General features: G+C 58.1%; 1 pseudogene; it reads left to right on the forward strand.

Annotated features, from left to right (window-relative positions):
* The first annotated feature begins 18,725 nt into the window (after nt 1–18,725).
* Nucleotides 18,726–19,309, forward strand: LOC147964467 (uncharacterized; annotated as a pseudogene).
* Nucleotides 19,310–21,014: the final 1,705 nt, after the last annotated feature.

Here is a 21,014-nt window from a genome sequence, read left to right on the forward strand (position 1 = left end):
CAAACCACAAAGCAGGAGTAGGGTTTTACGCATCCGTGCGGCCCGGACCTGGGTAAATCGCCCGCGTGCTTCGCCTCGATCTGCTCTTTGCGCGACCTCCGCCCCCGCCGAACCGAAAGGGACCCGGTCCGCCGGTCCCATAGGTGTCCGTGGATCAGCACCCCGGCATCTCTCGGGGTGCTGATCCACGGACACCTATGGGACCGGCGGACCGGGTCCCTTTCCGTTCGGCGGGGGCGGAGGTCGCGCAAAGAGCAGATCGAGGCGAAGCATGCGGGCGATTTACCCAGGTTCGGGCCGCACGGATGCGTAAAACCCTACTCCTGCTTTGTGGTTTGGTATTGATTTCTAGCTCGGGAGCGCGGAGTGCTACAGTACACACCAGCAGCTAGCAGGACCGAGCATGAGTGTTCGAACTGGCTCCCCTCCCCCCCATTGCACACGGGCCTCCTTTTATATGCTCAAGGGGTTACCGACATATGGCAACGGAGGTAAAGGGCAAAAATGGAAAGGTTCTGTGGTAGGTACAGCTACCTGCTACAGTGTTATCATACCTAACCCTGACGGCAGGGGACAAGGGCATTAATTGCCCGTCTGTGTCGCCTAAACAGTACCGAAAGGGACCGCTAGGGACGCCACCGTTCGCCACGATGGTTATCTTGTCAGCGCCTGCTTGCCACCTCGCACCCCTAGCTGCACAGCCTCCTGCCACGTGCGCTCGGGAGGGTCCTAGAGCGACACGTTGGCAGGTGTGCTGGAGCGCAGGCACGAAGTGGGGGTTTCCCGTGGCAAGCTCCTTGCCGCGGTCGTCGTCTTGTCGTGCTCGGGAGCTTGTCGCTCACCGGGTCTTGCCGGGACGCGTGGCGCGTCGCGGCAAGTTCCTTGGAATGCCTTGAGTGGCCTTCCCGGCAAGCTCCTCTTGCCGGGGCCTTGGTTTGAGTACTTTGTTCTTGAATGGTCTTCAAAGTAGCCGCGGAGGGTCTTGGCGGTCACTCGGCAAGCCTTGCCGCGGGATGCTACGACTGCCCGTGCACAAGTTCGGGATACTAGGGTACCCCTACTCTAGTGCACCGACAGGAGCCCCCGGGCCTGGGCCAGACACGGTGCCGAGCGCTGTTGGGCCAGGCCCAAAACAGTGCACGGGCATGCGCGGCCTAGGTTATGCCATATTTCACTTCGTATCCACCGTGCCTTCCCCGAACGGCACGCGTTGAATGCGGCATCGTGGGGGAGGTCGTGGGTGGTTATTTTATTCGGAAATGCGGAACGTCCGCCCCCTCCCCCTTTATAAGCAGAGGAAATGGGGGCAGTTCGCACATTCGTCCGTTGCTGTTTCCCATCTCAGAAATCTCCGCCGCTCCCTTGCTTCCCCAAAGCTGAGAGAGAGAGCAGCGCTCCGCCGCCCATCGCCACTAGCACCACCAACGCCGTCGACCTCCTCCACTACTTCCGCCATGGCTCCAAAAGCCGACAAGGGGAAGGCCGTGAGGTCGACCGAGGCGCAGCGGCTCGCGGCGCTGCGGAAGGAGCGGGCAGTTTTCCCCCCAAAGCTTGACGCGAATGAGCTGAGGGAGAGGTACTACCTCTTCTGGTCGGCGGGGACGCGCGCGCACCCGCGCACAAAGGTACTCCCCGCCATTGCTTGGAAGAAGGCTCCGAACGGATACCCCTTCTTCGCTCTGTTCTTCTACTGCGGGCTCTGCCCGCCCTTCTCTGATTTCTTCTGCGACATCATGAACACTTATGGATTCCATCTCCTTGACTTCACTCCCAACGCCATCCTGACAATGGCGGTTTTCGCACACCTTTGCGAAAACTTTGTCGGAGTCCTTCCCAACGTAGCCCTCTTCCGCCACTTTTTCATACCCCGAGTAGAGAGAGGAGAGCCTCTATCCGGCGGGATTGCCTGGATCTCAAGGGCCGGCAAGAAGGAGACCTATCTGGATGGAGAGTTCCGCGGCAAGTGGGAGGAGTGGAGAGCGGATTGGTGCTGGATTGACGAAGAGGATCCGCAGCCATTCACCGCCCAGCGCAAAACCCCAGTAGCACGCGGCGGCGATTGGAGCGACATGGCTCCGGAGGACGCCAGGCTGAAGATTGCCGTTACCAGGATCCTGCGCCTGAGGTTGGCCGGGCTTACTGTTGGCGCTGTTGGCGCAGACTTCCTTCGCCGCCGCATCGCCCCCCTGCAGGAACGGGGGAGGCCCACTTGGGAGTTCAAGAACGCGGCAGACATCATGAGGCTGCGGCCAGGCCTCAATTACAACTTCACAGTCCTGGAGCTCGACGCGATGCTGCAGGAGCTATTCAGATATGACTCCCAGCATCCCGAGGTGTTCAGGTTGCCGGGGGGCGTCGTGCCTTTGTGCAACAATTCCGAGCTCGACCGCATCCGGGCAATGATGCCGGAGTGCGACTCGCACGGGATTGTGCCAACTTGGCAGGAGCCTGCAGACGAGGTCGTGCAGCAATTCTTCGACGACTTGGTGGAAGTGCCAATCCGCCTCGACGAGAAGGACGGCCTCACCCGCGACACCACGGATGCCGAGATGGCGCTCATCGCCACTAGGCTGGAGGAGGTAGCGGCAGCCGCAGCCGCGGGCGAGTTCGGGTTCACTGCGGAGGAGGCCGACGCAGCAGAAGCGGCAAGCCGTGCCGAGCGAGGGGAGCCTGCCGGCAAGAAGGGGCTTGCCGGGCAGGACGCCAAGCCGAGCGAGCCCGCCAGGGACACGAGCGGCTCGTCGCAAATCGACTCTTCTTCCACCTCGTCTTTAGACAGCCCACCAGAAGCAGAGCCTCCGGCCCCACCAAGAAGGCGCCTCCGCAAGGTTGGCGATGTGGCGGAGCGGCAAGCGGGCCAACAGTCGCCACGCTGCGTGACACGCTCGACCACGGCAAACACCGTTGCCGCGGGAGCGCCTCATGCTTCGACGGCAACCGGAGCGGAGTCTAGCCAGACCACCGCTTCAGCCCCTGCCTCTACTCACGCCGCGCCAACAGCCGGAGCGGGGTCGTCTTAGACCGCCGCCACTGCTCCCGGTAAGCGGCTGAGGGAAGCTTCTCCTCTGCCTCCTCGCGCCGGGCGCATGCCGGGCTTCGACTTCTCCGCGTTAAGCTCCGACGAGGAAGAAGAGGAAGAGTAAGCTCCTCTTGTTGTACTTGCATTTCTTCAAATCTTGCTGTTTGCTTTGTTTTTCACTTGCTTTTCCCTGAATCTGTCTCTCGTTAGGACTCTGGCCCAGAGAGCGGCAAAGAGAGCCAAGGCCCCGGTGATCGTTGTCGAGGACGAGCCCGCTGCGACAGCAGGAGGCGCGCCCGAGACAGGCTTGCCGGACCAGGCGACTTTCCTCCACGGCAGTCCCCAGCGTAAGTGTGTGAATTATTTTTCGCCGCGAGGCGCGCATGGGTACTTGTCTTTGCTGATATTTGCTTGTCGACTTGTGTAGGAGCCGAGCAGCCCCACCAGGAGCCAAGGGAGAATCCCCCGACAAGGGAGAATTCTCCGGCAAGGGAAGGCTTCCCGGTGAGGGAGAAGTCTCCGGCAAGGGAGGGTTCTCCGGCGAGGGACAGCGCCAGCGGCCCCCCGACGACGGAGACCACGACCGCAGAGCCTGGTGCAGGTACTCCCCTTGCTTCAAAACTTCCCTTGGATCCTTCTTTTCTTGATCTTTATGAGTTTCTGCTGGATTCTGTTTGACTCTTCTCCCCTTTTTGGGCCATCAGATCCATCCGCTGCGGGGCAGATGGAGACAGAGGTCGCCGCTGACGAGGCAACCGGTGGTGGCGATGCCGCCGGCGCAGAGGCCGCCAAGGCAAACGCCGCGGCAACTGGCGAGGGGTCCGGCGATCGTACTGACGGCCCTGAGGCCGTAGGAGCGCCGGGCGCTACACCGACTGCCGATCCGTCCGCCGCTGCCGCAGCACCAGGCTCCGGAGAGCCCCAGCCAGGCGTCTACCTGAAGGCCAGTGATGACGTCTTCATCAATCTTCCCTGGGCATCAAGCTCCAGAGCGCCGGTCGAGGGGGAGGTCTTCGACGGAGAGGTGCTCGCCTCCGCGGGGCTGAAGCTGGTCGACGCGCCAAGCGGCAGCAGCAACGAGCCCGAAGAAGAGCGGCTGCTGTGCAGGTTGATGTCGCTCTACCGCGTGCGACAGGCCAAGCTGGAGTCCTGCGAGGCACTTGTCGCGAAGGCGGGGGCAGACATTGAAAAGCGCGCAGAAGAGCTCGGGGGTTTCCACCGGGAAGCCCTCCGATCCCTGGCGAAGGAGCGTGAGCGGCTCGTTGAAGCGCAGAAGGCCTTTCTCCTCGAGAAGGCTGAAGCCGAAGAGCGCCAGCGACTTGCCGCTGTGAAGCTAGCCGCGGAAGAGGGCGAGCTGGTGCAGCGGAAGGTCAATCTCGACGCCCACGAGGAGGAGCTTGCCTCGCGCGAGGAGAAGCTTGGTGGAGCCCTCAAGCAAGCGGAGGACGCTGCCGCCGCCGCCGAGGCCGCCAAGGAGGACTTGAAGACGAAGGTGGCGCGGCTGGAGGCCGATCTCTCCGAGAAGGGCAAGGAGCTCAGCGTCGCCAAGGCCTCCAACGTGAATCTTGAGTTCAAGCTAACTACTTTGACCAAGACTCTGGACAGCGCCAAGAAGCGGGAGGCGGCCTTGAAGGAGGAGATCAAGGCCGACAAGGCGCTGCTGGAGAGCGCTGCCACCACCCAGAACACCTTCAGGGAGACTGTGGCGCTCTGGACGGAGAGCCTTGTGAACGCCGCCACGGACATCGACAAGGAGCTGGCGCAACTAGGGATAGAGGATCTCGGGTATTCCACTGACGACAACCTCCAACCCAGCGCCAAGCTCGTCCTGTTCTTCAAGGGTGTGGCGACGGCCCTTCAGCGACTCCGAGAGAGGATCCCAAGCAACTAGCTGACGAGTCGCGTGAGATCTGCGCAGGAGCCCTGGAGAAAGTGTTGATGAAGGTGGCCTTCCGCAATCCGGGCCTCCGCCTCACCAACATCCTCAGGTCCTTGCCGCCCGAAGCTGATCTGGAGGAGCTCAAGGCCCTTGTCGCACCCATTGTGGACAAGGTGAGCGGGATCAAGCGGGTCAAAGGCGATCGCGCAGATTAGGCCGCTCATTTCTTCTTTTCTTGTCGCTGCCCATTATGTCATGAAAACGATCCGTTAGAGCTGCGACAAGCTATCTTTGTAATATAACTTGATTCTGGGTAGCCATTGCAGTGTTATTCCCTCTACTTGACTCTTTGCTTTGTATGCTTTTACCCTACGCTTTTTAGGGAACTTGCCGGTGCAGGCACCTGAGCCGCGAGCGCTGAGTGCAGAACGTCAGCAGCCTGCTGGCGGTGCCGCTACCGGCAAGAAACCTTGTCACAACTAGTTGCAGCTCCGGCCCAACAGCGCTTGGCACCATGTCTGGCCCAGGCCCGGGGGCTCCTGTCGGTGCACTAGAGTAGGGGTACCCTAGTATCCCGAACTTGTGCACGGGCAGTCGCAGCATCTCGCGGCAAGGCTTGCCGAGTGACCGCCAAGACCCTCCGCGGCTACTTTGAAGACCATTCAAGAACAAAGTACTCAAACCAAGGCCCCGGCAAGAGGAGCTTGCCGGGAAGGCCACTCAAGGCATTCCAAGGAACTTGCCGCGACGCGCCACGCGTCCCGGCAAGACCCGGTGAGCAACAAGCTCCCGAACACGACAAGACGACGACCGCGGCAAGGAGCTTGCCGCGGGAAACCCCCACTTCGTTCCCACGCTCCAGCACACCTGCCAACGTGTCGCTCTAGGACCCTCCCGAGCGCACGTGGCAGGAGGCTGTGCAGCTAGGGGTGCGAGGTGGCAAGCAGGCGCTGACAAGATAACCATCGTGGCAAATGGTGGCGTCCCTAGCGGCCCCTTTCGGTACTGTTTAGGCGACACAGACGGGCAATTAATGCCCTTGTCCCCTGCCGTCAGGGTTAGGTATGATAACACTGTAGCAGGTAGCTGTACCTACCACAGCAGCTTTCCATTTTTGCCCTTTACCTCCGTTGCCATATGTCGGTAACCCCTTGAGCATATAAAAGGAGGCCCGTGTGCAACGGGGGGGGGGGAGGGGAGCCAGTTCAAACACTCACGCTCGGTCCTGCTAGCTGCTGGTGTGTACTGTAGCACTCCGCGCTCCCGAGCTAGAAATCAATACCAAACCACAAAGCAGGAGTAGGGTTTTACGCATCCGTGCGGCCCGAACCTGGGTAAATCGCCCGCGTGCTTCGCCTCGATCTGCTCTTTGCGCGACCTCCGCCCCCGCCGAACCGAAAGGGACCCAGTCCGCCGGTCCCATAGGTGTCCGTGGATCAGCTCTAGAGATGCCGGGGTGCTGATCCATGGACACCTATGGGACCGGCGGACCGGGTCCCTTTCGGTTCGGCGGGGGCGGAGGTCGCGCAAAGAGCAGATCGAGGCGAAGCACGCGGGCGATTTACCCAGGTTCGGGCCGCACGGATGCGTAAAACCCTACTCCTGCTTTGTGGTTTGGTATTGATTTCTAGCTCGGGAGCGCAGAGTGCTACAGTACACACCAGCAGCTAGCAGGACCGAGCGTGAGTGTTCGAACTGGCTCCCCTCCCCCCCCGTTGCACAGGGGCCTCCTTTTATATGCTCAAGGGGTTACCGACATATGGCAACGGAGGTAAAGGGCAAAAATGGAAAGGTGCTGTGGTAGGTACAGCTACCTGCCACAGTGTTATCATACCTAACCCTGACGGCAGGGGACAAGGGCATTAATTGCCCGTCTGTGTCACCTAAATAGTACCGAAAGGGACCGCCAGGGACACCACCGTTTGCCACGATGGTTATCTTGTCAGCGCCTGCTTGCCACCTCGCACCCCTAGCTGCACAGCCTCCTGCCACGTGCGCTCGGGAGGGTCCTAGAGCGACACGTTGGCAGGTGTGCTGGAGCGCGGGCACGAAGTGGGGGTTTCCCGCGGCAAGCTCCTTGCCGCGGTCGTCGTCTTGTCGTGTTCGGGAGCTTGTCGCTCACCGGGTCTTGCCGGGACGCGTGGCGCATCGCGGCAAGTTCCTTGGAATGCCTTGAGTGGCCTTCCCGGCAAGCTCCTCTTGCCGGGGCCTTGGTTTGAGTACTTTGTTCTTGAATGGTCTTCAAAGTAGCCGCGGAGGGTCTTGGCGGTCACTCGGCAAGCCTTGCCGCGGGATGCTGCGACTGCCCGTGCACAAGTTCGGGATACTAGGGTACCCCTACTCTAGTGCACCGATAGGAGCCCCTGGGCCTGGGCCAGACACGGTGCCGAGCGCTGTTGGGCCAGGCCCAAAACAGTGCACGGGCATGCGCGGCCTAGGTCACGCCGCATATCTCTCCGCTTCCACCGCGCACGGCCAGAACGGCACGCGTCAAACGCGGCGCCGTGGGTGACGTGGGCGGCGTGCGCAGGGCTAAGCCCCGCGAGCATGCGCCAAGCCATGATGAAGGGAACGGTTCACGCCCTCCTACCTAAACGGAGGTAGGCGTGGGGGCGTGGTGCATTTACTGGACGGGGCCGGTGCACGGTTTTTCGAGGCGTCCACTCCGCGCGATCACGGGGTGGGGCGAGGCCGCCTCATCCGTCGCCTCGGTTCTGCATCCCCGCCACGCGGCTCCCATGCGTTTGGGGTCGCGGACGGTGGAAGTGGGAATCTGGGCCGCCGCGAGCAGAGGCAGCGGGTTGGCCCCGACTCCCTGCTCTTCGCGTGCCTTGATTCGCTGAGCGGGGCGGCCAAGCCCCCACCTCACTCCTTTATAAAGAGCGGGAGGGGGGGGGCACAGAAGCCCGCACTTTCTCATATCCTCCTTTCTTCAGCTTCTGCTCCCCTTTCTCTCATTCGCCATGGAGAAAGGGAACCCTGGCCCTTCATCGGTGGCGGCGAGGGTCGCCGCTAGACAGCGCACCCCTCCCTCTCCTGCGCTCGTGGTGGCAGAGCCAGCCATAAGGGGAAGAGGGAGGGGGCGAGGTCGGGGACGAGGTCGAGGACGAGGTCGAGGCGCTCGGGGAAGAGGCGGACGGGGCGGCGCGCCAGCTTCACCTCCGCCGGCGGTTCCTCCCCCTACGGCGGTCCATATAGGGGACGACCCTTGCGAGTTCTTCGTCAGGCTGCGCCGGGCGCCTCGTCGTCGCCTCCGGCTTCCAGCTCCATTTGCGAGCGCGATGGAGTTGGACCCGCCTGAGACACTGAGACTGCACATGAGGGTCTGTGGGATCAGCGGCACGCGAGTCCGCGTTGTATTCCCAGCCCCTAATGTGATGTATCTTGACCGAGGGTGGAAGACGTTCGCCCGTATCCACAGCCTGATGGAGGGGTTTACCCTCCATTTTAAGTTGATGGAGGGCGATCTCCTCTCCGTCAAGGTCTTCGGGTGCTTCGGCACTCGGGCGAAGTGCTGCGTGGACAGCTCCTCCGATAGTGAAAGCTCCCCCTCGAGCGAGAGTGATGAGGAGGAGAGCGACAGCGATGATGAGGGTAGCGGGCGGCGGGATGGCGGGTCCGACTAGGTGTCGGGCGCCGCTTCGTGCGGCACCGGTGACCCCATCATCCGTGTCGCCGGCTCCTTGAACTCCCCGGGGTCGTCTCCTTGGGCGGCTGGTGTAGGGAGGCTGCGGAAGGGGAAGAGGGCTGGCGACAAGGCCGTCAAGCCGGAGTACGAGGGCGTGGTGCCCTCGACAGCGTGCTGACGTCCTGCCGCCCCGTCTTCGAGCCCCGCTTCCGGCGCCGCCGTCACCGTCCAGCCTTCGGACGGCCCCCGGGATGTTCTCTTGGTGTCTTCTGGCACCCGTAGCTCGCCTAGGCGCCCCTTTTGCCCTTTTCGCCTCCTTGACTTGCCTCCTGAAGAGAGGGACAGGAAAGGGATTACGGGCATCTTATCTTTTTAATTTGTAAGCCTTCGGGCCTTAGCTGCATCTAAAACTTGTAATCCTCTCTTTCATGTTTTTCATCCTCTATGGACTGTACCTGAGTGGGATGTTTTTTAATGAAAAGGGGATGCTTGCCGGGTTATTTGTCTCGCGGGTTGAACCCACGCCAAGGAGCAAATCCTTGGTATCCCTCGGACAGACATTTCATCTCCCGGCAACAGGCCCTGCCGCCTTCCCACGTCGCTCGACCTTTCTCACGCCTTTGACGGAGGCGGGAACGAATTGGGTGCGGCCTCCTCGTTTCATCCCTTTGCTGCCGCGACTACGACCAAACTTGGCCCCGGGAACGAGCCCCAGGGCCTAGAGTTGAGGGAGCACGACAGTTTTCGGGAAGAAACGCGGTTTCGTATTCCCCAGTCCATAAGAGGATGCATGATGAGGGACGAATGACTTATCTGATATTGCAGCCCCCGGCAACTCTGGCTTGCCGTGGACGAATCTTGGCACTCGCAGCCCCCAGCAATACTGGCTTGCCGGGGCCCAGGTGCCGGCGCGCCCTTCTTCTCCTTTTCGCCCTCAAGTAGTCTGGCCAGGATATGCGAGCCCTGCGAACGAAAGAAAAGCAAAGGGACGGACACTCGACCTCTAAGCTAGGGGTTAGCCGCTATTAGGCACTATCATCCCTAACCAAGGACGAGACTCGACCTAGCATGCATGCTATAACCCCGGGGTGTCAGCGCTTCATTTACTTGTGCTCAGGGTCTGCGCCTGGCTCTGTACAAAGGATTACATGCAACAGCAGCAAGACTTGTACAGAAGGGTGGTTGCCGGACAGGGTCCGACAACCGCGCCTTACGGGTAAAACTTACGAAGATGCTCGATGTTCCAGGAGTTGCTCACTGGTACGCCATCTTCGGTCTCAAGGCGGACAGCGCCAGGCCTTGTGACTAGCTTCACCCGGTAAGGGCCTTCCCACTTCGGCGTCAACTTGTTGGAATTCTTGGCGGACTGAACGCGCCGAAGAACAAGGTCTCCTTCCTCGAGACTTCTGGCATTGACTCTGCGGCTATGGTAGCGGCGCAGAGCTTGCTGGTAGCGAGCAGCTCGCACAGTAGCCTGAAGACGGTCTTCCTCAAGGAGCAGCGCGTCATCTTGCTGCAGCTGCTCTTGCTCGAGCTCATCATAAGCGAGCACTCGAGGTGACCCGTATACGAGTTCCGTGGGGGTAACTGCCTCTGCTCCATAGACTAGAGCGAAAGGTGTCTGTCCAGTGGCTCGATTTGGCGTCGTTCTGATCGACCAAAGAGCCACCGGCAGCTCCTCGATCTAGTTTCTTCCGCACTTGTGCAGCCTGTCGAAAGTCCTGGTCTTGAGCCCACGCAGAACTTCAGCATTTGCCCTCTCCGCTTGACCGTTGCTTCTCGGGTGAGCAACAGAAGCGAAGCAGATCTTGGCGCCAAGATCTTGGACGTATTGCATGAAGGTGCGGCTTGTGAATTGTGTGCCGTTGTCGGTGATTATCCTGTTAGGGATCCCGAAGCGGCAAACAATCGACCTGAAGAACTTTACGGCTGACTGTGCGGTCACCTTCCTCACTGGTTCCACTTCCGGCCACTTTGTGAACTTGTCGATCGCGACGTACAAGTACTCAAAGCCCCCGATAGCTCGGGGAAAGGGGCCGAGGATGTCAAGCCCCCAGACCGAAAATGGCCAGGATAAAGGGATCGTCTGGAGAGCTTGAGCTGGCTGGTGTATCTGCTTGGAATGGAACTGGCACGCTTCACACTTGGTTACTTGTGCAGTTGCATCCTGGAGGGCTGTTGGCCAAAAGAAACCTTGCCGGAACGCTTTGCCGACAAGTGCTCTTGCGCCAATGTGGTGACCACATATGCCTCCGTGTATCTCTGCCAACAGCTTTTGTCCGTCTTCCCGGGGAATACACTTCAATTTCACACCGTTGAGTCTTCTTCTGTATAGTGCCTTGTCGACAAACTGGTACATACTTGACTGCCGGGCTACTCTTTCCGCTTCTTCTTGCTCTTCGGGAAGTTCTCCTGTCTGGAGGAAACGGACAATCTGCTGCGCCCATGTTGGAGCTTGTGGCTCAACAACAAGGACTAAAGGCAAATCTGCCACCGCGGGAACATCCGCTTCTACGGCAAGAACCTGCAGCTCTGCCGGAGCTTGACGTTCCCCGACAAGCTTGCCGGAGCAAAACTCATCGGGAGCTTCTGCTTCAACGGAACAAACCCTAGGGCTTGCCGGAGCATCTTGCTCCTCAGCGTTCTCGGTGTTGTTCTCAGCTCCTGCGGGAACGTCCGCTTCTACGGCGAGGAGCTGCACCTCTGCCGGAGCTTGATGTTCCCCGACAAGCTTGCCGGAGCAAAACTTATCGGGAGCTTCTGCTTCAACGGAACAAACCCTAGGGTTTGCCGGAGCAGACTGCTCCTCAACGCCTTTGGCGTTGATCCTAGGGACCTTCTTGGCGGCGGCTTCGGGAAGCTCTGCCGGCAGGTAGTCACCAGGAATCAACTTCCTCTTCTTGCTCTGTCCAGTTGATGGTGTTACGGATGGTTGAGTCAGCTTGTGCACAAAGATCCCTGGTTCCACAGGTATCTTAAGTGCGGCGCACTTTGACAGGCCGTCAGCAATGGCGTTCTGAGCTCTTGGAACGTGCTCCATTTGTAGGCCGTCAAAGCGCTCTTCTAGCTTTCTCACTTCGTCAACGTAAGCTTCCATCAACGGACTCTGATAATTCTTGTTTACTTGGCGGACGACAAGCTGTGAGTCACCCCTGACAATGAGCTTCTTGATCCCAAGGTCTGCCGCGATCCTGAGACCGGCAAGCAATCCCTCATACTCTGCAGTATTGTTTGTCGCTTGCTCCTTGGGAAAGTGCATCTGGACTATGTACTTGAGGTGCTCTCCGGTGGGCGCGATAAGCAGCACACCAGCGCCGACGCCTTGCAGCGAAAAGGCACCGTCAAAGTACATCAGCCACTCTTTGCTTGCTTCCTTGTCGGGGATGCTTGTTTCTGGAATTTCTTCATCTGGTGTTGGCGTCCATTCTGCTATAAATTCTGCCAATGCTCTGCTCTGGATAGTTGAAGTGCTTTCAAACTTGAGGCCAAAGCTCGACAGTTCCAGTGCCCACTCAACAATCCTGCCTGTCGCTTCTGGATTCTGCAGTATCCTCTTCAGCGGAAAGCGAGTGACAACTGTGATCTCATGCGCTTGGAAGTAATGGCGCAGCTTTCTCGAGGCCATGAGAAGGCCGAAAAGCAATTTTTGCACACCAGAGTACCTTGACCTAGCCCCCTGTAGAAGGGAACTGACAAAGTAAACTGGGCGCTGCACCATCTTCTTGTGTATCTCGTCATGCATCTGCGCAGAACCATCTTTGTCGGGACCAGAGCTTGCCGGGGAAGCCCCCTGCTTGTCGCTGGATGCGCTTGCCGCGGTTGCTGGCTCATCATCTGCCTCCCTCTCCGCTACTAACGCAGCACTAACCACTTGATTGGTTGCCGCTATGTACAGCAGCAACTTCTCTTGTGGCTTAGGTGCGACAAGTATTGGAGGGGAGGACAGGTATCTCTTCAGGTCTTGCAGCGCAGCCTCCGCTTCCGGAGTCCATTTCATTGGACCTGCTTTTTTCAATAATTTGAAAAACGACAGGGCGCGCTCAGCAGACCGAGAGATAAACCTGCTGAGAGCAGCCACGAAACCGGCAAGTTTCTGTACATCCTTGACGCGCAAGGAGAAGAAAAGGGTATGGACCAGGCGTCGTCCAAGAATTTCGCCTTGCCGGGAAGCAAACAACAGAAAAGATAAGTTGCCAAAGTTCGAGCAATCAATTTTTTTAAATTTTAAGTTATCTCCCTTGAACGACCGCGCTTTGTATGTAAAACCTGTGCGCGGAGGAACCAACTCGTAGATAGTTGCGCCCTTACTTCGTTTCGAGTCCGCTCAACGACTTAAGTGAGCTGCTAGCGCCCTTACTTTGCTTCGAGTCCGCTCAGCAACTTAAGTGAGCCGCTAGCGCCCTTACTTTGCTTCGAGTCCGCTCAGCAACTTAAGTGAGCTGCAACTAGTTGCGACAAGGTTTCTTGCCGGTAGCGGCACCGCCAGCAGGCTGCTGACGTTCCGCACTCAGCGCTCGCGGCTCAGGTGCCTGCACCGGCAAGTTCCCTAAAAAGTGTAGGGTAAAAGCATACAAAGCAAAGAGTCAAGTAGAGGGAATAACACTGCAATGGCTACCCAGAATCAAGTTATATTACAAAGATAGCTTGTCGCAGCTCTAACGGATCGTTTTCATGACATAATGGGCAGCGACAAGAAAAGAAGAAATGAGCGGCCTAATCTGCGCGATCGCCTTCGACCCGCTTGATCCCGCTCACCTTGTCCATAATGGGTGCGACAAGGGCCTTGAGCTCCTCCAGATCAGCTTCGGGCGGCAAGGACCTGAGGATGTTGGTGAGGCGGAGGCCCGGATTGCGGAAGGCCACCTTCATCAACACTTTCTCCAGGGCTCCTGCGCAGATCTCGCGCGACTCGTCAGCTAGTTGCTTGGGGATCCTCTCTCGGAGTCGCTGAAGGGCCGTCGCCACACCCTTGAAGAACAGGACGAGCTTGGCGCTGGGTTGGAGGTTGTCGTCGGTGGAATACCCGAGATCCTCTATCCCTAGTTGCGCCAGCTCCTTGTCGATGTCCGTGGCGGCGTTCACAAGGCTCTCCGTCCAGAGCGCCACAGTCTCCCTGAAGGTGTTCTGGGTGGTGGCAGCGCTCTCCAGCAGCGCCTTGTCGGCCTTGATCTCCTCCTTCAAGGCCGCCTCCCGCTTCTTGGCGCTGTCCAGAGTCTTGTTCAAAGTAGTTAGCTTCAACTCAAGATCCACGTTGGAGGCCTTGGCGACGCTGAGCTCCTTGCCCTTCTCGGAGAGATCGGCCTCCAGCCGCGCCACCTTCGTCTTCAACTCCTCCTTGGCGGCCTCGGCGACGGCGGCAGCGTCCTCCGCTTGCTTGAGGGCTCCACCAAGCTTCTCCTCGCGCGAGGCAAGCTCCTCCTCGTGGGCGTCGAGATTGACCTTCCGCTGCGCCAGCTCGCCCTCTTCCGCGGCTAGCTTCACAGCGGCAAGTCGCTGGCGCTCTTCGGCTTCAGCCTTCTCAAGGAGAAAGGCCTTCTGCGCTTCAACGAGCCGCTCACGCTCCTCCGCCAGGGATCGGAGGGCTTCCCGGTGGAAACCCCCGAGCTCTTCTGCGCGCTTTTCAATGTCTGCCCCCGCCTTCGCGACAAGTGCCTCGCGGGACTCCAGCTTGGCCTGTCGTGCGCGGTAGAGCGACATCAACCTGCGCAGCAGCCGCTCTTCTTCGGGCTCGTTGCTGCTGCCGCTTGGCGCGTCGACCAGCTTCAGCCCCGCGGAGGCGAGCACCTCTCCGTCGAAGACCTCCCCCTCGACCGGCGCTCTGGAGCTTGATGCCCAGGGAATATTGATGAAGACGTCGTCGCCGGCCTTCAGGTAGACGCCTGGCTGGGGCTCTCCGGAGCCTGGCGCTGCGGCAGCGGCGGACGGATCGGCAGTCGGTGTAGCGCCCGGCGCTCCTGCGGCCTCAAGGCCGTCAGTACGATCGCCGGACCCCTCGCCAGTTGCCGCGGCGTTTGCCTTGGCGGCCTCTGCGCCAGCGGCATCGCCACCACCGGTTGCCTCGTTAGCGGCGACCTCTGTCTCCATCTGCCCCGCAGCGGATGGATCTGACGGCCCAAAAAGGGGAGAAGAGTCAAACAGAATCCAGCAGAAACTCATAAAGATCAAGAAAAGAAGGATCCAAGGGAAGTTTTGAAGCAAGGGGAGTACCTGCACCAGGTTCTGCGGTCATGGTCTCCGTCATCGGGGGGCCGCTGGTGCTGTCCCTCGCCGGAGAACCCTCCCTTGCCGGAGACTTCTCCCTCACCGGGAAGCCTTCCCTTGCCGGAGAATTCTCCCTTGTCGGGGGATTCTCCCTTGGCTCCTGGTGGGGCTGCTCGGCTCCTACACAAGTCGACAAGCAAATATCAGCAAAGACAAGTACCCATGCGCGCCTCGCCGCGGAAAATAATTCACACACTTACGCTGGGGGCTGCCGTGGAGGAAAGTCGCCAGGTCCGGCAAGCCTGTCTCGGGCGCGCCACCTGCTGTCGCAGCGGGCTCGTCCTCGACAATGATCACCGGGGCCTTGGCTCTCTTTGCCGCTCTCTGGGCCAGAGTCCTAACGAGAGACAGATTCAGGGAAAAGCAAGTGAGAAACAAAGCAAACAGCAAGATTTGAAGAAATGCAAGTACAACAAGAGGAGCTTACTCTTCCTCTTCTTCCTCGTCGGAGCTTAACGCGGAGAAGTCGAAGCCCGGCGCGCACCCGGCGCGAGGAGGCGGAGGAGAAGCTTCCCTCGGCCGCTTGCCGGGAGCAGTGGCAACGGTCTGAGACGACCCCGCTCCGGCTGTTGGCGCGGCGTGAGTAGCGGCAGGGGCTGAAGCGGTGGTCCGGCTAGACTCCGCTACGGTTGCCGTCGAAGCATGAGGCGCTCCCGCGGCAACGGTGTTTGCCGTGGTCGAGCGTGTCACGCGGCGTGGCGACTGTTGGCCCGCTTGCCGCTCCGCCACATCGCCAACCTTGCGGAGGCGCCTTCTTGGTGGGGCCGGAGGCTCTGCTTCTGGTGGGCTGTCTGAAGACAAGGTGGAAGAAGAGTCGATTTGCAACGAGCCGCTCGTGTCCCTGGCGGGCTCGCTCGGCTCGGCGTCCTGCCCGGCAAGCCCCTTCTTGCCGGCAGGCTCCCCTCGCTCGGCACGGCTTGCTGCTTCTGCTGCGTCGGCCTCCTCCGCAGTGAACCCGAACTCGCCCGCGGCTGCGGCTGCCGCTGCCGCTGCCTCCTCCAGCCTAGTGGCGATGAGCGCCATCTCGGCATCCGTGGTGTCGCGGGTGAGGCCGTCCTTCTCGTCGAGGCGGATTGGCACTTCCACCAAGTCGTCGAAGAATTGCTGCACGACCTCGTCTGCGGGCTCCTGCCAAGTTGGCACAATCCCGTGTGAGTCGCACTCCGGCATCATTGCCCGGATGCGGTCGAGCTCGGAATTGTTGCACAAAGGCACGACGCCCCCCGGCAACCTGAACACCTCAGGATGCTGGGAGTCATATCTGAACAGCTCCTGCAGCATCGCGTCGAGCTCCAGGACTGTGAAGTTGTAATTGAGGCCTGGCCGCAGCCTCATGATGTCTGCCGCGTTCTTGAACTCCCAAGTGGGCCTCCCCTGTTCCTGCAAGGGGGCGATTCGGCGGCGAAGGAAGTCTGCGCCAGCAGCGCCAACAGTAAGCCCGGCAAACCTCAGGCGCAGGATCCTGGTAACGGCAATCTTCAGCCTGGCGTCCTCCGGAGCCATGTCGCTCCAATCGCCGCCGCGTGCTACTGGGGTTTTGTGCTGGGCGGTGAATGGCTGCGGATCCTCTTCGTCAACCCAGCACCAATCCGCTCTCCACTCCTCCCACTTGCCGCGGAACTCTCCATCCAGATAGGTCTCCTTCTTGCCGGCCCTTGAGATCCAGGCAATCCCGCCGGATAGAGGCTCTCCTCTCTCTACTCGGGTATGAAAAAGTGGCGGAAGAGGGCTACGTTGGGAAGGACTCCGACAAAGTTTTCGCAAAGGTGTGCGAAAACCGCCATTGTCAGGACGGCGTTGGGAGTGAAGTCAAGGAGATGGAATCCATAAGTGTTCATGATATCGCAGAAGAAATCAGAGAAGGGCGGGCAGAGCCCGCAGTAGAAGAACAGAGCGAAGAAGGGGTATCCGTTCGGAGCCTTCTTCCAAGCAATGGCGGGGAGTACCTTTGTGCGCGGGTGCGCGCGCGTCCCCGCCGACCAGAAGAGGTAGTACCTCTCCCTCAGCTCCTTCGCGTCAAGCTTTGGGGGGAAAACTGCCCGCTCCTTCCGCAGCGCCGCGAGCCGCTGCGCCTCGGTCGACTTCACGGCCTTCCCCTTGTCGGCTTTTGGAGCCATGGCGGAAGTAGTGGAGGAGGTCGACGGCGTTGGTGGTGCTAGTGGCGATGGGCGGCGGAGCGCTGCTCTCTCTCTCAGCTTTGGGGAAGCAAGGGAGCGGCGGAGATTTCTGAGATTGGAAACAACAACGGACGAATGTGCGAACTGCCCCCATTTCCTCTGCTTATAAAGGGGGAGGGGGCGGATGTTCCGCATTTCCGAATAAAATAACCACCCATGACCTCCCCCATGACACCGCATTCAACGCGTGCCGTTCGGGGAAGGCGCGGTGGATACGAAGTGAAATATGGCATAACCTAGGCCGCGCGTGCCCGTGCACTGTTTTGGGCCTGGCCCAACAGCGCTCGGCACCGTGTCTGGCCCAGGCCCGGGGGCTCCTGTCGGTGCACTAGAGTAGGGGTACCCTAGTATCCCGAACTTGTGCACGGGCAGTCGCAGCATCCCGCGGCAAGGCTTGCCGAGTGACCGCCAAGACCCTCCGCGGCTACTTTGAAGACCATTCAAGAACAAAGTACTCAAACCAAGGCCCCGGCAAGAGGAGCTTGCTGGGAAGGCCACTGAAGGCATTCCAAGGAACTTGCCGCGACGCGCCACGCGTCCCGGCAAGACCCGGTGAGCGACAAGCTCCCGAACACGACAAGAAGACGACCGCGGCAAGGAGCTTGCCGCGGGAAACCCCCACTTCGTGCCCGCGCTCCAGCACACCTGCCAATGTGTCGCTCCAGGACCCTCCCGAGCGCATGTGGCAGGAGGCTGTGCAGCTAGGGGTGCGAGGTGGCAAGCAGGCGCTGACAAGATAACCATCGTGGCAAACGGTGGCGTCCCTAGCGGTCCCTTTCGGTACTGTTTAGGCGACACAGACGGGCAATTAATGCCCTTGTCCCCTGCCGTCAGGGTTAGGTATGATAACACTGTAGCAGGTAGCTGTACCTACCACAGCACCTTTCCATTTTTGCCCTTTACCTCCGTTGCCATATGTCGGTAACCCCTTGAGCATATAAAAGGAGGCCCGTGTGCAACGGGGGGGGGGGGAGGGGAGCCAGTTCGAACACTCACGCTCGGTCCTGCTAGCTGCTGGTGTGTACTGTAGCACTCCGCGCTCCCGAGCTAGAAATCAATACCAAACCACAAAGCAGGAGTAGGGTTTTACGCATCCGTGCGGCCCGAACCTGGGTAAATCGCCCGCGTGCTTCGCCTCGATCTGCTCTTTGCGCGACCTCCGCCCCCGCCGAACCGAAAGGTACCCGGTCCGCTGGTCCCATAGGTGTCCGTGGATCAGCACCCCGGCAAGGTTCTTCATCTGCAACCAGTAGTGTGGCAAATGATGAAAAGTTTTTTAGAACTAGTAAGGTGCCCATGCGTTGCACGCATCAATATGCATTGTATGAGTAGTTTATCTTGTGGGAGAAATGGATGAACGAGGAAAGGCCTTATTTGCAAATCTGGAGAGGGGTGTGAGTATCTTTCTACAAAATTGCCATAGTTTCCTTCCTATCTGTCGGATATAAATCGGACGACCTATATTGCAGGATGGCAGGCACACCATCATCACCAACTCTATTTTTTAAAAGAAAAAAAGTAGAGAGTAGAGAAGTAGAGATAAATATTAAATATAAAATGAATATAATAGTAGAGAAGAGAGTAGAGATAGCAGGGACGTCGGGAAAGGATCACGCGCGCGCGGGAAAAATTGGCCGGGCGCGCGCTAGTTTTGGCGCGCGGCGTCTGACGCGCTTTATAAAATCCAACGCCCTCCCACCGCTCTGTGCCTTGCCACCGCTCTCTCCCCACTCTTTCTCGCCTCGTCGCTGTTGCGCCACCATGCTGCCGCGTCGCCAAGAAACTTGGGGATACCGTGGCGTCCGCGCGCGCCCCTCCGGCGGCTTCTCCGCCGTGATCCGGTTTCGCGGGATGCGCCTGGCCTCGGCAATTTTGACACCGCCAACGAGGCCGCCCGCGCGTACGACGCGGCGGCATGGCGCCTCCGGTGGCCTCATAGAACATTGAACTTCCCCAATATGCCAACGCGGGAGCGGGCGTAGGAGCTCGCGCCTCTGCCGCGGCTTATCACCGACGAGGATCGTCGCGAAAACTGGAGGCGGGAGCATCGTCTCGGCATCGCCAAGATGGACGAGGAAGCCATAGCATTGTGGCGCCAATGCTTCCCGCGGGACATCATCAACGAGCGCGAGTTCCACACACAAAGGAGGGCGGAGAGGGAGAATAGGAGGGCGGAGTGAGCTGCCTATCGCGAGGACAAGCGTACGCGAAAAGCGGACACTCAATTCAACATGAGGCTAGGAGCAGCGTCGCCCTGGGAATCCGACGACGATCGGTATCTTCACGCCTACATTGAGACGCCAGAGGAGGACATCACTGAGGAGGAGTCGGACGAGGAGGAGTAGTTGAACTATCTATTTTTTTATCTATCTATGCTATATCCATGCTGAGAACTATCCTCTACTCTCTAGTCTCTACTCTCTACCTTTACTTCTCGATCTCAGCACTGTAAACATTTTTTTAAAGCTCCGCGTGTTGCGCTTCTGTTGGAGATGCTCTAACATGGCAGACGAGTGCTTTAATGTTGCCCACAAGATGCGTGAGTATTACTAGTAGTATATTTTTCTTGCCATGTTGAGATTTTAAAACCACGAGTGCGAACATGCAGAGGAGCAATGAAGACCAAACACGGGATATTGGGGACATCTTCAAGGAGCGTGGCAAGTTAAAGAGGAGCTGCACCGAACTTGTAAAACGAGCTTTGGTAAGCAACACCCTTTCAATTACTTTCGTTTAGCCTCGTGTTTTTCGATGTGTATATGTTGTAGTTTCTGTTTCTATTAGCCTCGTGTTCTTCGATGTGTAATAAGAAGAGTCTTAATCCTCCTAATGCTTTCGTTTTTAGCTTGATGTAGGAAGTCGGTGCTCTCACCTTGTAGTCTATTTTTATATTTTTCCTTTTGAATTCACTTCTGCGAGTCCTGTTTATCTGGCTTCTACTAAATGGATCTGGGTTGCTCTGAGTATTGATCTAAAAAAGAAGTAACTTCATGTCAGGATGCAGTTCCTGCAAGGAGGGAAGTATGGTGATGAAGGAAATATGCCCTAGAGGCAATAATAAAGTTGTTATTTATATTTCCTTATATCATGATAAATGTTTATTATTCATGCTAGAATTGTATTAACCGGAAATTTAGTACATGTGTGAATACATAAACAAACAGAGTGTCACTAGTATGCCTCTACTTGACTAGCTCATTAATCAAAGATGGTTAAGTTTCCTAGCCATGGACAAAGAGTTGTCATTTGATAAGCGGGATCACATCATTAGAGAATGATGTGATTGACTTGATCCATCCGTTAGCTTAGCACGATGATCGTTACAGTTTCATTGTTACTGCTTTCTTCATGACTTATACATGTTCCTCAGACTATGAGATTATGCAACTCCCGAATACCGGAGGAACACCTTGTGTGCTATCAAACGTCACAACGTAACTGGGTGATTATAAAGATGCTCTATAGGTGTCTCCGATGGTGTTTGTTGAGTTGGTATAGACCAAGATTAGGATTTGTCACTCCGAGTATCAGAGAGGTATCTTTGGGCCCTCTTGGTAATGCACATCACTATAAGCCTTGCAAGCAATGTGACTAATGAGTTAGTTATGGGATGATGCATTACGGAACGAGTAAAGAGACTTGCCGGTAACGAGATTGAACTAAGTATTGAGATACCGATGATCGAATCTCGGGCAAGTAACATACCGATGACAAAGGGAACAACGTATATCGTTATGCGGTTTGACCGATAAAGATCTTCGTAGAATATGTAGGAACCAATATGAGCATCCAGGTTCCGCTATTTGTTATTGACTGAAGATGAGTCTCGGTCATGTCTACATAGTTCTCGAACCCGTAGGGTCCGCACGCTTAACGTTCTGTGATGATTTGTATTATGAGTTATGTGATTTGATGAACGAAGTTTGTTCGGAGTCCCGGATGAGATCGGGGACATGACGAGGTGTCGCGAAATGGTCGAGACGTAAAGATCGATATATTGGAAGGCTATATTTGGACATCGGAAAGGTTCCGAGTGATTCGGGCATTTTT

Source organism: Triticum urartu, chromosome 6A, assembly GCF_056163025.1.
Source record: "Triticum urartu cultivar PI428250 chromosome 6A, HENAU_Tu73, whole genome shotgun sequence".
NCBI lineage: Eukaryota > Viridiplantae > Streptophyta > Magnoliopsida > Poales > Poaceae > Triticum > Triticum urartu.